This window comes from Balaenoptera ricei, chromosome 13 (assembly GCF_028023285.1).
Source record: "Balaenoptera ricei isolate mBalRic1 chromosome 13, mBalRic1.hap2, whole genome shotgun sequence".
NCBI lineage: Eukaryota > Metazoa > Chordata > Mammalia > Artiodactyla > Balaenopteridae > Balaenoptera > Balaenoptera ricei.
Window position 1 is genome coordinate 53,861,331 of NC_082651.1, and position 16,570 is coordinate 53,877,900.

General features: G+C 39.9%; 1 pseudogene; it reads right to left on the reverse strand.

Moving 5' to 3' along the window:
• Positions 1-9,358: 9,358 nt before the first annotated feature.
• Positions 9,359-16,228, reverse strand: LOC132376746 (lethal(2) giant larvae protein homolog 1-like; annotated as a pseudogene).
• Between the last annotated feature and the right edge of the window lie 342 nt (positions 16,229-16,570).

Genomic DNA, 16,570 nt, shown 5'->3' on the forward strand with positions numbered 1-16,570 from the left:
TCTATCAAATAAAATCATTTGCTGATATAATCTTTGGCCAATGCAATATTTCAAACACTACTTTTTAGTGTGTATTATGTGGTAGGCAATGAGTTAATCACTTTTATGGATACATCATTTAAGCTTCACAGAATCTCTACAAAATATCTATTTTTAACCAGTTGAATGTTTAAAACTCACTAGGCTCAATGATTTACCTAAAGTCACATAACTGGAAATAAGTGGTAGGGCCAAAATTGAAACTCAGGTTTCCTTACACAAATCCAATATGTTCTGGCCACTTTATGATGATCTTAGGATGTCCCCAAGGGTAAAGGCATTCTCCCTCAGCCCCCTTCTAAGCAATTTGTGTGACTGAATTATTTCCCATGAATTTTCCAGTATTCCAGAAGCTACTTGGCTGCCATAAAATATTACTGTAACAAAAGCCACTACTCTTTAGTCAAATTACTAATATCCAATGGAGCCATAAGGAATCCTTTATATATAAAGTCTTGATGTACAACATATATGACCTTCTCAGCTCCTCTCTGAGTTCTTCTGTGGTTCTAGATGGGGCTTCGCCCCTGAACTTGTGGGCTGCTCTTCTCTCCCATATCTGCGCTTCTTCCATTCTGGTTTGTTACTTCATTCTATCCTCAAACTTTAGTCTTTCCTATTGAAAAAAATTCTTCCTCGTGGAAACTGTCATTGCCATCCCTCTGATAGACTCTAACCCAAACTCCAGGCAGTAACTGAGACTTTTTATGCAGATATGTTTCCCTGAGACACTTCGGGCTCCATGTTGGCCATGTCCTTTCATTCAAATATGATCCCAGAGATCTGACTTCTTTAGGTAAGTTACATATTTTGTTCTCCTATAGACCTGCACCAATATTGCAGTGTTTTTTTTTTTTAATGCAAAACTTTGACTAGCTCTTTTGCTAGCCTCAACCTTAATTCTTTTTCACACAACTGGCAAATTAGAGCCTGACTGAAAGTTTGATTGAAACTATTTAATGTGTACTTAAGTCAATACTAAACATTAATAAAAACTGCATAGTCTCCTCTTCATTTTGTAATGTAAATCCAGGCCTCTTTGTAGGGCCTAGTAAAACTCTTTGCTTTAGTTTGCTCATATATCTAGCAAATATTTACCTAGGGCCTATTATGTGCCAGACATTCTTTTGGAGAACATATATATGTCTTATAAATCACTGTACATCCAGTGAGTAGTACTATGTCTTATATGTAATACCTCAGTGACAAGTCTTGTTGCTTGGCTAGGTCCTAGGAAGTACAATAGTAACACCCCCGGACCCTCCCCTCAGTAATCAGATTTTGGTCTGATTTGGTTTTCAAATTTTGGTCCAGTTTGCCTGGAATTAATCATTCATAGAATCCAAATCATATCCATAAATGTATGTGATTATCAGTGCAAAATATCCATGCTTAAGGATGCGTATGAGTTATGCTAATACCTCCATCAAGATTTCTGAGTCTTGTATGTGTCACTTTCCCTCTTCCCAGTATTTACCTCTTTCAATGTGATAGGGCAACTTTAAAAGACAAGAACAAAATGGAAGTCCACTTAGTAGTTAAAAAGGAGATTCACTTTGTGGGGCCAAAGAACCCCTGATAAGTGATGTGGGTTGGTCAGAGCTGGTTTCTGTGACCATCAGAAGGCATCAGCACCATCTGTGATGTTGATATCACCCAACAATTCACATCCTTTGCAGCTAGTACAAAATTTTAGCTAATCTGAGGAGGCCAGGGTAATTGATGTTTCCCAAAGTGTGTTCCGCTGAACACCCATGCCAAGAGACATTATGAAAAAGAAAAGGAAGGGGGCTGTATATTTAATATTTTGGGAAACACTCTTAGGGGACCATTGAGTTGTATAGATTTCCTTTACTGAAGAATTTCTCAAGGCTTTTAATATGCCAGTATTAATTGTGACTCTCCAAGAAAGGGTAAAAAGTTTAGTGCCTCCCATCTATATTTGACCATGGAACTCTGATTATTCTTTTTCTCAGGACATCTCTAAGGACAAGTGTTCAAGGAAACTTGGGAACTCTGCTTGGGGAACTCTGAAACACAGGGCCATACAAAGTATATTGTATAGGATCAAGAGTCTCTCTAAGGATTTTAATCCTTAATATTAGCTATATTGCTAATATTGCCACGACATAATATTAGCATAAAGTAGTTGTTGTGAATTAAAGACATGTCATTATTTTCATATTTTGCTGATAAGGAAATGGAGATGTAGAAAATTCAAGCAGATTTCCCAAGGTTTCTCTGTTGGGAAATGTTACAAAACAAGTACAAAACAAACAAACGAAATAAGTAAAAAACACTCCCAGGTCTGTCTGACCCAATCGACAGTCATTCCCCAAACTGTCCATTTTGCACTGGCTCTCACTGGGCATTCAGGGCAGAGAAATAGTGCTAGTTGCACCCTCCCTGTTCCTGGGCCATGGCAGGTAGACTTGAAACCAAATCTGAGTTTTAATTTCAACACTGAATTAGCCCTTGAGGTGTAAGAGGATGACATCCCCTGGGGAACTTCACAATGAGTTTAATTCATAGCCCTCCACCCTGTCCGTAGAGGAAGATTGGCTTTGGAACCTACAGAGAATTTAACCACCACAGTCACTGGCATTTGCTATGTGTTGAGTTTGGTAACAAACACTTAAAATCATATAAGCTTTATCTCATTTAATCTTTCTTCCCAATCCTACAAGTTTGGTAATATTATAAAGAAACAGATTCAGGGAATTTAAATTATCAGAAATCAAATAATTAGTAAATTGAGGAGCCAGGGATCAAATCCAGATCTGATTGACTGCAAAGCCCACAGGCTTTTCACTAACCACTTTGTCTCCAAAATCTACAGAGATAATCCCTGTATAAATTTCTCCCAGAGGCGTAAATGGATTGGGGTATGAAAGTGCCATAACTTTCCTTTATCTCCAAATTTACCTATTTCTAAAGCTGAGCATTGTTTTTTATTGTCGTGATCCAGAAGAGACGAAAACGGGAGTCAGCCTCACAGAAATTCTGATAAAATGCACCTTGACTCCGTCAGACTCCAAAGCTGACCTTCCCGTGTGCTGAAAATCAGCGTGGAGAAAGGGATTTATCTGGAGCTGTTACAGCCCTGACACTTAGGCAACCCTGGAGGGATATCTAGGTGCGTGTTTCATAGAAAACAGACCAATGATGGAACCCCTGTGGGACTGTTTTCTTCTACCCTCACCCAAAGTTTTAAGTACTATGGGCTTATTTTACTCATCAGGCTAATTATAAATGATTTAACACTATAATCTGGAATAAAACTTTCTATTTTTTGTAAACTGACTCTGTGGATGAAATATTTTCCTTCCCATTTCTAGAATAACTGTTATTATGGTTTACAGAATCAATGATTTTTACATTTCACAAAATTCCTAAGAAGATCTGAACATAGATGATGGCAAAGGATAGAAGTTCAATGAAACGGTTCAGGGGGTCAATAATTTAACACTTTGAGAAAGTATGTAATATCAATTCTCACACAGATCTCTAAGATAGATTTCTTCATTAAAAATCTATTAAGAGTTGGAAGGAATTTATTAAACAAATTATTAATATTTCAGGGCACTGCTAAATAGCAAATTAAAACAAAGCTAAAGTAGCACAGAAAAAACATATTTTGTGAATAAAAATGAATTTCCACTTGACAGTTTTACAAAAGGCTAATTATTTCTAAAATATTTCAATTTGGAATCTTAATTGTTTTTTTTTTTTTTTTTTTTTTTGCATCATGAATTAACTAGTAGTCTGTTTTTTTAAAACCAGTACTATTTTGGGTCATGTGTTTCTCTTCTTAAGAAGGAAAAACACACTTACACTCACATTGATTATTTCTATTGACTCTCTTTCTTTACAAATGCAAATCACCACAAATTATAGTAAAAGAGTGCACGCTTGTCTTCCTCTTGACCACCATGTATGACCCCTGATGACCTTCAGTTTACAAATCTTCGTATTTTGGTTTACAATACTAGGTGTGCATTCTGCATTTGTAAGTAATAAAATGTTTCCTAAAATGTTGAACAGATTACAGTCTTAAGGTTCATGAGATGTTTGCTTTATACCATATCAAATGAATTTAAGAAACAAACTCCATAAAGTTTGGTTTTATCAAAAACTACTTTGAAAAACTATGCTTTAAATCCAGTCAAATATTTGGTCAATTAATTAAAAACCTGTTAAGTGCAGTCTGACAGCAGTTGGTTGAATTAGTAACACTGTGGTAGTGTTAAGGTAGCTAAAGCGTTTATTAAGAGCCAGTAATTTGAATTCGGACATTTTTGAAGCATTACTTATATACGCAGAAACAATGGAGCTCATTTGTTTTTAATGCTTTCATCCATCTATCCACATATGCATACATGCATATACGCATCCATCAAATATTTCTTGATATTTTATATTAAAACACTGCAAGTTTCCTAGAGAGAAATTAAGACAAAATTGTGACTATTCTCAAAACAGATTAGTGGAGGATAGGCAAAGTCACAGCTGTTGATCTCTGAATTTTGTCCTTCATGTAATTATAATACACCATAGAAAATAATACGTGGCAAAAGTTGTGTCAATTTTAAGAGGATCTTGAAGGATGAGAAGAATAGGGATATGTAGAGATAGAGGCAGTGGGGACCATATTCTAAGATGGAGGACATAGGATATTATCCCCATGAGGACAACCCTAGAAGTAGGATTCTGGATGCAGGTTGTGAATTGAAGAGTGTGAGTAGCTAGGTTTGGAGGGAGCTTAGGATATCTGAAGTGGTCACCTTTGCTTCATTTAGAAATGTGAGTTATTTGAGCAGAGGGGTATTTTCATGAAAAGCTTTTGATAACAATGAGTCTGGTACCATTAGTGTGAGTTGGAGTTGAGAGATAGGAGACTATTATCACAGTCATCGGAGATGCTTCAACACAGGCTTGTGACAACTTGCAGGAATGTTAAAGGAGAATGAAGAAAAAGATGGGGAGTGGACTAGATTTTAAAGTACTTTCCAGCCATGAGTTAGAGAAGTAGGATAGAAAACTAGGCTCTGGGTCTCACTCTCTAATTTGCATACTGGTTCCAGCACTTCTGACTATGACCTTAGGCAAATTACTTAGTTCTGCAAATCCTCCAAGATTTACTCATCTGTAAAATAGGAATACTTTTAGAATCTATTTCACCATGTTAATGTAAGGTTTAAACAGGGTAGCATATATGAAGCCCTTAGCACAGGGCTTCAAACAGATAAGACCTCAATAAATGTTTGCCTGTACTGTTATTTAATTTTTAGACATTAAGGTTCTGAACTATACTAATAGAAAGGGGAGGAAATGGGTTAGGCAGAGAAAGGAGTGCTGAGGTAGAATTCATGGGATTTGGAAATTCATTTGATCATTAAATGTAGGTCAAACCAGGGCAAAGGACCAGGAGAAGTGAACAAATACTGAACATTTTAAGAATGCGTAACTATGATGATTGGATTGTTTCTATTCAAAATTAGAGAGATTTAAAAAAAGATTTCTCTGAATTTTCTTTTCTGAATTGACAAAGTTTTTAAAACTTAAATTTATGAATTAAAATATATATTTTGTGAACAGAATTGTTTTTAAATTGTTTGCTTCAAATTTGAGAAAACAATCAGGCATTTGACTTTTTTCCATCTGAGCTGAAAATCTTAAAAGTTATCCTTTCAACATGCCTATGGACACTGAATGAGCATTTGGTACTTAGTGCAACAGCATAGACTAGTGGTAGGAAGGAAGATTGTAACTAGGAGGCCTGGACATTACTTTTTATCATATCCAAGGCCCTTTTCTGTTTTAGGCTATAATGAGAACAAAATGGAAACAGACTATTTGACAAATAAAAAAATAGTTTAAGAGGTAGTTATTTTAATAGCTTAAGGCTTGTTTATTAATGACTAGGATATTTGAAAAATGCTTCCTTTTTTGACTGCTACAATAAGTAGCTTAATAGCAATGATTACATATTCAAATATTTTAAAAAGTAATTAATTTCCTCGAATTGAAAACTTCGGCTATTTTAAACAATCTATGTATGAAAACCTTTATCAGTTTTTAATTTGTACCCTGGGGGATAATGGTGTCATTTCCTTGTGTTGAATGTCCTTATCCAGATAGGTGCTATAGATCAGTCAGCGAACATGTGTACGCACTACGGACACTGCTGAGGGAAACAAAACGAACGTGATCCAGATCCTGAATTTATAAATGTCTAACCAAACATGTATACAACTTATACAATATGGACAAAAGAAATAAGTGCTCTTTCACCAGTCTAAAAAGCCATGGAAGCACAGAGGATGAAGGGGTTAATTAAACTCCTTTCTAGGAGGAGAAATCTTTGCAGGATTCTGTACTCAAGATATTGCCCAGAACAGAGCGGACATTCAAAAATATTTATTTACTAAACGAATGATTGATCAATCAATTAATTCACCCAAAATTGTGATTTAAAACAACTATTGTTTTATCATCTCTCATGGTTTCAGTGGGTTGGAATTTGGAAGGGGTGCAGCTGGGTGGTCGAGGCTCAGGGTCTCTCTTGGGGCTGAAGTTAGATGGGGGCTAGAGGCAGTACTAGAGTTAGAAAAATGGGAGGCCAAGCAGCTGGGGGCCGCTTAGACACCTCTCTCTCTTCTTGTGTTCTCATGGCTGCCATGTGGTTTCTCCTCTTGGGTGGGTTTAGTCTTCCTCATGGCATGGTGGCCTCTGTGCAGTTGGGCTTTGTATACAATTTCAAAGTTAACAAAGCAGAAGCTTCACGGTCTTTAATGACCTAGCCACAAAGGTCAATAGCTTTGTAAATGCCATACTCTGTTAGTCAAAAGAGTCACCAAATCAGCTCATTTTGAAGGAAGGGCACATAGACCTCATCTTTTGCTGGGAGTAGTGTCAAAGTCACATTTAAGAAGAACACAGGGGAGGGAGGTAATATCGTAACTCTCTGTGGAAAATTAAGTCACCGCAGTGAATATGATGTTAGTTTTTAAGACATATAATGTAAAGTTCTTACATAACATTCCCTTTTGCCTTTTTTTAAGGAATATATCATGAAATCTGAAAAAAAAATTCAGAAATGGATTTGGAATCAGAAGTCAGTATAGATTATTTATGAACTCCTCAATTTCTACTCAGTTTTGTATGGTGTTTCTCATAAATTCGTATCTTTTAATGTGTTGAGTCTTCATTTAGGCTTTGTCTATGACATTGTGTGTTAAACATCTGCAAATAAAATAACATATCTAATTATGTCACTACCATGACCAAAAACTAATCTATCAAATCAACTCTTTGGTATCATATAACAACAACAAACAACAAAGTGAAACAAAGAAAAACAAACAAACATACACATAAGCAATCCCCCAAAGTGAACCAAGACAAAAACTTACCACATCAATAATTTACTTTTGTCAACAAGTTGCTTTGATAGGGTATAGAAGACAGAGACTTATGACAAAGTATACATCTTGGATTTGATTTTACCAAAATGTTGCATGAGGGTTACAACTAAATGGGTTTTGTTTTATTTCACATGCAAAAAATCTCTTTCCAAGGGCTTTGTGAGATATGTGAATTATTTCAGGCCCATATGATACCACTTGGTGCACCAGAACAGTTTAATCCACCTCTTTCACTTGTATGAACCAATACCAAGAGAGAGTAGAAACATTGAAAGCCTGTAGTATAAACTGCAAAGCCCCTAATGACTGAGAGTATGGTGGTAATTGTCTTCTGACCATGTGACCGTGTAAGCCATTCAGTGGAAAAAGTGAAATAACAGATGGTCCAGTAATGTCCTCTGATTTCTGGAACTTACAGCTCACTAAGGGAAATATCAAGCCCTTTATATATGTATATTATTATTTTTTTAAACGAGAAAGGTAAGAGAGCACACTTTCAAAGTTGACTTCATGATACTTTTTGGATTATAAAAACTTTGACTACTAAAAAACCTACTTTTAATATTTTCTTTTTAAGAATTAAGTACCACACTTAAAGGTTTTTATATGTTATGATTTGATTAGCATTTTAGAATAAGGATGCAGTCTGAAAATATTTTGCTCTAAGTTTACCTTTATTATTGTACTTATGGGGAAAGAAGCTTATTAAAGGAAATATTCTGAAAATAGCATGTGAATATAGGCACAGCTGATAAATAAAACAAAACTTTATTTAAGCCATTATTAAAATATTTAAACATGCATTGGTGTTTAAGGTATAATGTTGCTAGTAGAGTCTGAAGGTTGTTTGCTGCTGAGAAACTGGGTGCTGATTTTATTTTCAAGAGGTTTTTTTTGTTGTTATAAATATCTCATAGCATCACAAGAAATAATAGCTCAGCATCTATCTCTTCGGCTGCAAATACCTTTTCAGTTCATTCATCTCCTTCATGTGTTCTGAGCTGCTAGATTCAGATCTGGGGAAAAATATTTTTCTTTTTCTGCAGTATTTCTTGATTTGTTTTAGTTACTTCAATAACTCTTTCCCTTTGTTCTACTTTGGAAGGTATAGCCATTAAAGAAGTTCACAACTTGTATTTTCTGTCTGAGGCTCAGAAGTTTCTCAGCATTTTCTCAAAGGCACATGGGTAACCTTATCACTTATGAAATTCAGGCATAAACTCCTTAATGTTTTGCCTAAAAATAAGTATCTGATTCCTTTCCCATTGCTCAACAACATTCTGGGTAACAATGCTGGGTATAGAGAATCATGTAAAATAGAATTATAATTAAAATGTTTGCTCTGGCTCATTCTATTGATACTCTCTATTTTTCCCCTTTTAAGAGATATTAAATGCTTTCTTTTTCAAAATTAAAAATCAGTAATTTTAATATTAAAATTGCTAATTTAAAAAAAAGAGAAAAAACCCCAAGGTACAATCTATAGGGAAACCCATCCTGCCCACCTGCCCACCCCCAGCCCAGTACCAAAATAGTTTTAAAATGACTGTCCAGCCCAGCACGGACATTAGAAAAATTCTTTCTGCAGAGGGAGTGGGAAAGGACGGTGTGTGGAGTGGGAGGTAGCTTGGGTTGCCAGCCCTATCTATCCTCTCGCCTTGGCACCTGGACTCTAGGGTAGCCAACTACCTGTAGGAAGGGTCAGTCTGAAACTGCCCCAGAGGCTCTGGGCCAAGTCCAGGCCCACAACCTGGGGTCAGGGTTGGCAGGTCCCACTGGAGCCAGCAGGTTACCAGGTGTGGGTCCATGTAACAGACCAAGAAGGGGTTGGGGTCCTGGGTTTCAGCTGCCAGCAGGGCAGGTAGGAGGTGGTCGGGTAGTTCTAGCCTTCCTCAGTTGATCAGGATGGCGCAGGCTCAAGCCCTGTCTTCTGCCAGCGTCCTCCGATTCTTCTCAGATTCCTCTACAGGGCCCAGGAAATCCTTCACGTCCTCCACTGTGACGTCCCCTGTCGTGTCCAGCGTAGTGTCATCACTGGTGGCTGAGTTGGTGGACATGGGTGAGAACACGCTTCCATCGCGGCTCCGTGGAGCCAAGACGATGCCTAGGGTCCCGTTAGCCTGTCTCAGCTTTGGCAACTCTGGGAGCCTGCAGCTGGCACGGGTGGCATTGCGGGGGCCAGCTAATGTCCAGAAAGCCGAGGGGCTCTGTGACGTTCTGGACACTTACAGAGAAGCGTTCAAGCTCCCATGGGGAAATCAGGTAAAAACAGGCTGTGGCACTTGAAGACACAGGAGGTGATGCGGCGGTGTCCCCCTTCCGGCTACAGGAGTAGTACACCTGGGGTCGCAGGCCAGGCACCGAGAAGACGTGGGCATTGCCCAGGCTGGGGAGGCAGACCAGGCACGTCTTGGCATAGTCCTCTCAGGCCACGCTGGCAAGTGTAGCCAGTGCCACCTTGTGCACGCGACAGCCCTCGTGGGCCATCGGCCTGAACTTCGTCTTGGCGCTTTCCTTCGGCAGCGTGAACACCTTGAACGGCCCCGCCCACCCGGTGAGCACGGCGTCCGCCCTGCAAGTCCTGCGCCTGCGCCAGAACCCACGCGGCCTCGTCATAGGTCAGGCTAAGGGCGTTTGCGTGCGTCCAACGCTGGGAGGGCCGACACGAGCTCGCGGGGCGTCAGCCGCTCCTCTGTGCCCTTCTGACGGCTCCTGCAGCTTCCTGACGCCTGCATGGCTAGAGCGTAGCATACATGGAGCCCGAGTTGGTGTGTGGCTGCATCTCCAGGAACGTGTCAGCAAAGTATAATAGAAGAAGTGCACAGCGCCCGGGAGGGAGTCCTCGGCCGACCGGGGCTGACGCAGAGCTGCAGTGGCATCATCCCCAGGTCTTGGGGGCAGGCCTGCTCCGCCAGCAGCGTGTTGGCTTCCTGAAACTTGCTGTTGGCATTAGCATCCTACTTCTTGCCTGAGACTCAGCTCTTCCGCATGCGCCTGAAAGACCAGCACAGCAACTTTGTAAGCAACTTCACCTGGGATAGCGGCCTCTCCATGGCCGGGGAGTCGTTGGGGTGAAGGGTGCACGTGGCCAGACCAGGGATCTTGCACGGGTAGTCAAAGAGGCCAAAGCCATGACTTGTGCCAAAAGCCACAGGCTGCACTCGGCGTGCTGCGAGACGGCAGGGATGGCACCGGGTGACAGCACTGAACCAGCACATGGGCTGGAAGCCGGAGGCCAGGGCAGTGGCCCAGGCGCAGGATCAGCCGCCCACGGTCCTTCCACGTGAAGCCCTCGCGGTCCTGGAGGGGGTCTACGCTGGCCAAGCTGATTGCCTGCTTCTAAGGCACGTCGCTTAGCTCCAGCACCAGCACCTGGCCTGCAGTGCTGGCCATCACCAGCTGGGCTGCGTACTTGCAGAACGCCAACTTCTGCACGCTGAGCAGAGGCTCGTCGCTGCAGGGTTAGAAGCGGCCAATCTTGCGGAAGGGCGGCCAGTCGTCTACTGTGGCTTAGGCCAGGTTGTTGGCGTGCGTGCTGTCCGTCTGGAAGAGGCCAGCAGTGCTCAGCTTGCAGGATGGCTGGGGCGCCACAGCGGAGGCGTCCCAGAACCGCATGATGCTGTCCTCATGGCCAGTCAGCAGCAGCCCTTGCTGCGATGGCTCTGGACTGGGTTCCGACTCCAGTGATGGGCCAGCTCGTGGTGCAGGAGGCTGGCTGGGAGCTATGCTGCTCGCTAGCGCTCACGATGCGGGCCCACAGCTTGTCTGGCACATTGGCGACATGGGCTGAACAGGTAAGAGTGGACAGAAACTGTCTTAATATTGAACACTTACAGGAGAATAATTTTTCTAGTCCTTAACCATCCCATTTCACATCCAAACATGCTGGGCCACTCAATGAGGAGTTGGGCGTATTCTTTATTTGAAACAGGCTAGGTATGAAGAAAGATGGAGGAATCAGAGTATTAAAGATGGATTCTACTCGAGCTGTCTGTACTGCAACATCTCTTAGTTCATACCAACAATTATTGTTATATCTACCACTTGCAATTTCTAAGTCATTTTCTCATTAAATTAGCAGTTGAGCAGGTGTAGCTAAAAGTGTCTTCAGTCACTTCTGCCTTAATTTGAGAGAAGAGTTTTGCAAACCATTGAAATTTAATTTTGGAATCTCATTCAGTAAGCTGGAAAAATAACGATGGCAAACTGGAGTTTTGGTTTTGCTTTTACATCTGGTGATACAGTTAGGGCTTTTATTACCAAAGGAAAGTGATAACTGTGAAAAAAATTATGACAGTTCTAACATTTAGTAGATTAAAGGTTTTATATACATTATCGAACTCCCCTCAGTAATTCTGGAAATAAGAGAGGTGTAAATGCTGCTATTTGTGTTTTATACAGAAGTCAGTAGTATTAAATTATTAAAAATATATATTTTACATGCAAATATATATACAGTGTGTGTGTATACACACACACACACACACAGAATGAGAATAGCTTATAGCTTAGTTTTCCCAGTTTTTCAACTTTCTCTTCCTCATCAATGGTTTCCTTCAAGGATGTCTTTTACGTAAAGCATCCTAGAATGTTCTGTTTCCCACCTCGTTCATCATTTAGTTGCCATGTTTTATTCTTTGTTTCAACTGGCTAATGTTAAGAGATCGATGGTCCAGTACATAAACAAGCTGACCAGAGGGGCTAGAGAAGACACCATGAGGCTCACAACAAAACCCTTCTTACTGACATTTCCCTTATGAACACGGCCTGCTGAAAAGCTGTTATTGAATCAAGAATATATCACCAAATGGAGGTTTGAAATTGACACTCCACCACACACTCACCACAGTTGCAAAACTACTGCCTTGAGTTGACATCTATCTTCTACTTAGGTTCCTAGACCTTGTCACTAATCTCACCATTGAGCAAATATAAGTACATCTGCTTTCCAAGAAAGGTTCCTTTGCATTACAAATATTACTATAATTTCTAAGTTAGTGCAGTAACCCATAAACATTAGCGTTGCTCCCAAACTATGCTGAATGTACAGAGTAAACCATGAGTCACAAAATATTTTCTCCAAAGCCAAGTGCATCCTTCATGTGAACAATTTTTAAAACTGATGCAGACATGCTCATGAGCGACACTGTTGCTAATATTTAGAACTTTTTCTGACCTTTGAAACCATTCTTCAGCATTAGGTTTCAGGTCCTACAGTGAACTGAACACAAAGCTTAAAGCTGAACAAATGTAAATTAAGTGTATTTTCAGTAAGTATACTGGAAGAGTATGTCAAAGGAAATTTCACATTACTTCATTTTCTGAGCTTGAATTTTTGCTTTCTTATATAGGCAAGTGCATACACACACACAAACACAGTCAGACATATACCTGTTGGTACACACATGCCTTGTGTTCACTAAAAATGGGCTGACATTTCGGATTCGATGATTTTCAGAGGCATAGCCTAAGCAAAATGTTATCAATCAGGAATTTAAAAAGTCTATCTTTTAGGATCTCCACTCATTTCTATCAGATTTCTTTCCGAGCAGGTTCCCTTCTGCTGGTCAGAGTCAACATTAAGAAGCATATTTGCTATCAGGTAGATGTCAACATCTGTTTTAGTTGTATTTTTTTAGCAGCAGAACAGCCCAGATTTTCTTTGTAATTTATTTTTGATATCACTATCATTCCATTTTCTCCATGCTTCCCTTTTGAAGTACATTTAAATCTTCCTTAAAATATAGTGAGCACTCTTCTAGAGAACGCCTAACTTTATTTTAGTTCCTTTGATTTGTAATGCATAGCTTTAGCAGTCCGTCTCAGCATATTATTTGTTTTCATCTCTGAAGCTCTACGTTGAGATCTCAGAAGTTTGCTTTTTAGGATAACTTCCTAGACTATCAGGTTTCTACTTAGGACTCATTGCCTTCTGACTGGTGTAACCTTCATACAATTTAAAATTTCATTTTATTATATTAAGGAATGGCATGAGATGATTCTAGGTTCCTAACTTTCTATGTACTTAATGCATTAAGAAAAAAAGTGCAGTTTCAAACTAGAGGCTCAGGATGCAGTAGGGGTCAGGGCAGTGACAGAATCAGTGTGTGGTGTCAGCGGTGGTAGTTGGGGCATGGGCAGGCAATGCTACCAAAGGACACCTCACGCCTAAAAGCAAGACCACTGATAATTTTACAGAGACTGTTGCATGGGTGCTGCTCTGAACGCTTCTCTGTTCTTTCCCAATTAAGTTCACATCAAGTCCAGTAGGAGAGTAGATGTTGATTTGCTTGGGGAGCCAATCCATCATTGCTCTGAGAGTGCCGGCGCAGGTGCCAGGTAATGGTGGAGTTTGGATCCCACTACTGCAAAGATAAACATCACTTGGTTACTTCCTTCCAAGTAATCCATTCGGTAACGTGTCTTATAAATCTCCCATTAACAGAGGTAGTTTTTAAAGAAAACAACTGTGGGAGTAAATGTGTTGTCCTAACTGACAGGTGTTTTGACCACTAAACCACTTTTAAATTCTCAAATTGATGTATTTGTGTGTGCGTGTGTGTTTGTGTGTGTGTGTGTGTGTTTTATCAGTCCTCCATGCTGTGTTGCCTGCTAATTTAGTTCAATCTACAATCTAGGAAATAACTCCTTTCTTTCCAAGATCCAGGTCATTACTGTGAATAATTAAAAAGCAGGGCTCTACCCTATTGGTAAATTCTTTCCACCTTGAGATAATTCCGTTGCCTGGCACTGCTGTGGTCATCATGCCTGACCCTTCACCCAGTTTTCAGGCTCCTTTGCCAGCTCCCTGCCTATGGTGGGTCTGCACTTTAGGTACTCACTTTCTTGCTGATTTCCTGACGATATAATATTAAATGCACATGCAGTTCCTTACCGTGTTCCTCTTTTGTGCCAACTATGTATCTTGATTTGGTCTTTTGTGTCTATTTTTTCCTAACTTACACAGACCTTCTTCTCCAGCAAAATCGAATATGTGCAGCATCAGTTAGTGTCCTGGCCCAAATGTTCTCTCTCGCGTCTCTCAAGGTGCAAGCTTAGTGCTAGACTTTCCTTTTTTCGTGCTGCTTAGAAATTCTGTGACGTTCATTGTCTGTGCTATTTCCGGTAGATGCCCAATAAATCTTTCTGAATTGAAATATGTATTTCTTTCATTAAAATATAAGCTCCTTGGGGACAGGGACTGTACCTTAGTGTCACTTGCAATGTACATTTGGTATTAGATATTTTAAATTTTTTTTTTAGAAATTTATTTTTTATTTATTTATTTTTTGCTGTGCTGGGTCTTCGTTGCTGTGCGCGGGCTTTCTCGAGTTGCGGTGAGCGGTGGCTACTTTTCGTTGCGGTGCGCGGGCTTCTCATTGCTGTGGCTTCTCTTGTTGAGGAGCACGGGCTCTAGGCACGTGGGCTCGGTAGTTGTGGCACACGGGCTTAGCTGCTCTGTGGATGTGGGACCTTCCCGGACCAGGGATTGAACCTGTGTCCCCTGCGTTGGCGGGTAGATTCCTAACCACTGCACCACCAGGGAAGTCCGGTATTAGATATTTTAAAAACCTATTTTTTTGATTGGCAGATTGGTTTGATAAACTATTTTCCTTGAGTTTCTATTCTGTAGAAAGGTCAGATTTTTGATTTGTCTGCTCTTACAAGTCGTCTATTTCACATGGTAGTTCCTTAAAGGGATTTAGCTGTTTCCTTACTATGTCACTATCCTTCTTCTGGCTATTCTAGATTTTGCTGTGTGTATCTTATGGGGAGAAAAAGCATTTGTCCAGTCTGCTTCTTTATAGGAATAACTGGAAGGGCAGTAATTCGGCATTTGTTAGTTTTTAAAAAATGGAAGGAAGGGGAGGCTTTTAATTGTATGGGAAATTTAATTAGATTTAGACTAATTAAATTCATTTTTTATATTAACATGTGCACAAATATTATTGCATCTCGTTAGATTTCATTCTTCTAGCCTTACTGAACAATATTCAGTAGTAGTTTCAGATTACAATAAGTTCATTATGAAGATAAGGTGGAATTAGTGTAGGAAGCTCAGCTGGTTGAAGGGGTCTGTACTTTAATTACTGCAGAGGGTGTGCATATTAATTACAACACAAGTGATATTTACTGTACCTCAGGAACATACGACAGGGTAAAGATACTGACAGCACCAGCTAATAAACTCAGTATGATAATGAGGAGAAAAGACCATAAAAATAGAAGGAAATAAAATTATTCATAAAGTATATTGATCCCAAAGTAAAGACATTAAGCTCTGATGAAGGGCAACAAAAGGGAAGCTCCTCACTTTATCAAACAAATAACCAAAGTAGAGAAATGTTAGCAGGGAGACAGATTGTCATTATCCTGGTCACATGATCAGACTCCAGAGAGTACACAGGAGCCATAAAATGGGAGATTTTTAATAAATCAGCAGAAAGCCATACTGTCACCTGCAGGAACTGAGGTCGCAGTGGCTAAGGACAGCTCCTGGGAGTGGAGAAGTCGGATATGCTGCAGGGCAAACAGGGAAGGAACCACACGCACACAAAATCTGGTTCAAGAGTCACTGTGCCCTCTGGAAAAGAGAGGGGGCACTTACAAATACTCTGAAAATCGTTCTCAGGAGCAACCCAGAGGCCGTCACTCACTTTTCCCTGTGGTTTGAAATCACCAGCTGTGATTTTGAGATGGTGAAGGGAAACCAGTGGGGCTTGGTTGGATAATTGTTCCCAGGAAATGCTCATTTCTGCCATGATCCTGTCTAAATCTATACAGCTCAAAGGAAAGTTCAAATTTTGGCCTAGAGTGATTGAATCTGAAGTTTTATTTGTTTTGTTTTTACATGGGCCTTCCAAAAGAATGGTCACTTTTTGAACAATTATTTAGTCAACTACTAGCATTTATAAGCAAGTTTATTTTAGAAAAAAAAATTGGCCAACATGCTAATTCTTCATTTACATTAAATAATTAATATAGTCATGTTTTTGCTAAGTATGTATTTGTTATTTTGGAGTTTATTAGCCAAAATCTGCCAGATACTGCTCATAGTGGACATATCATGGAAAGAAAGGATATTAGTTACCTATTTATCTTAA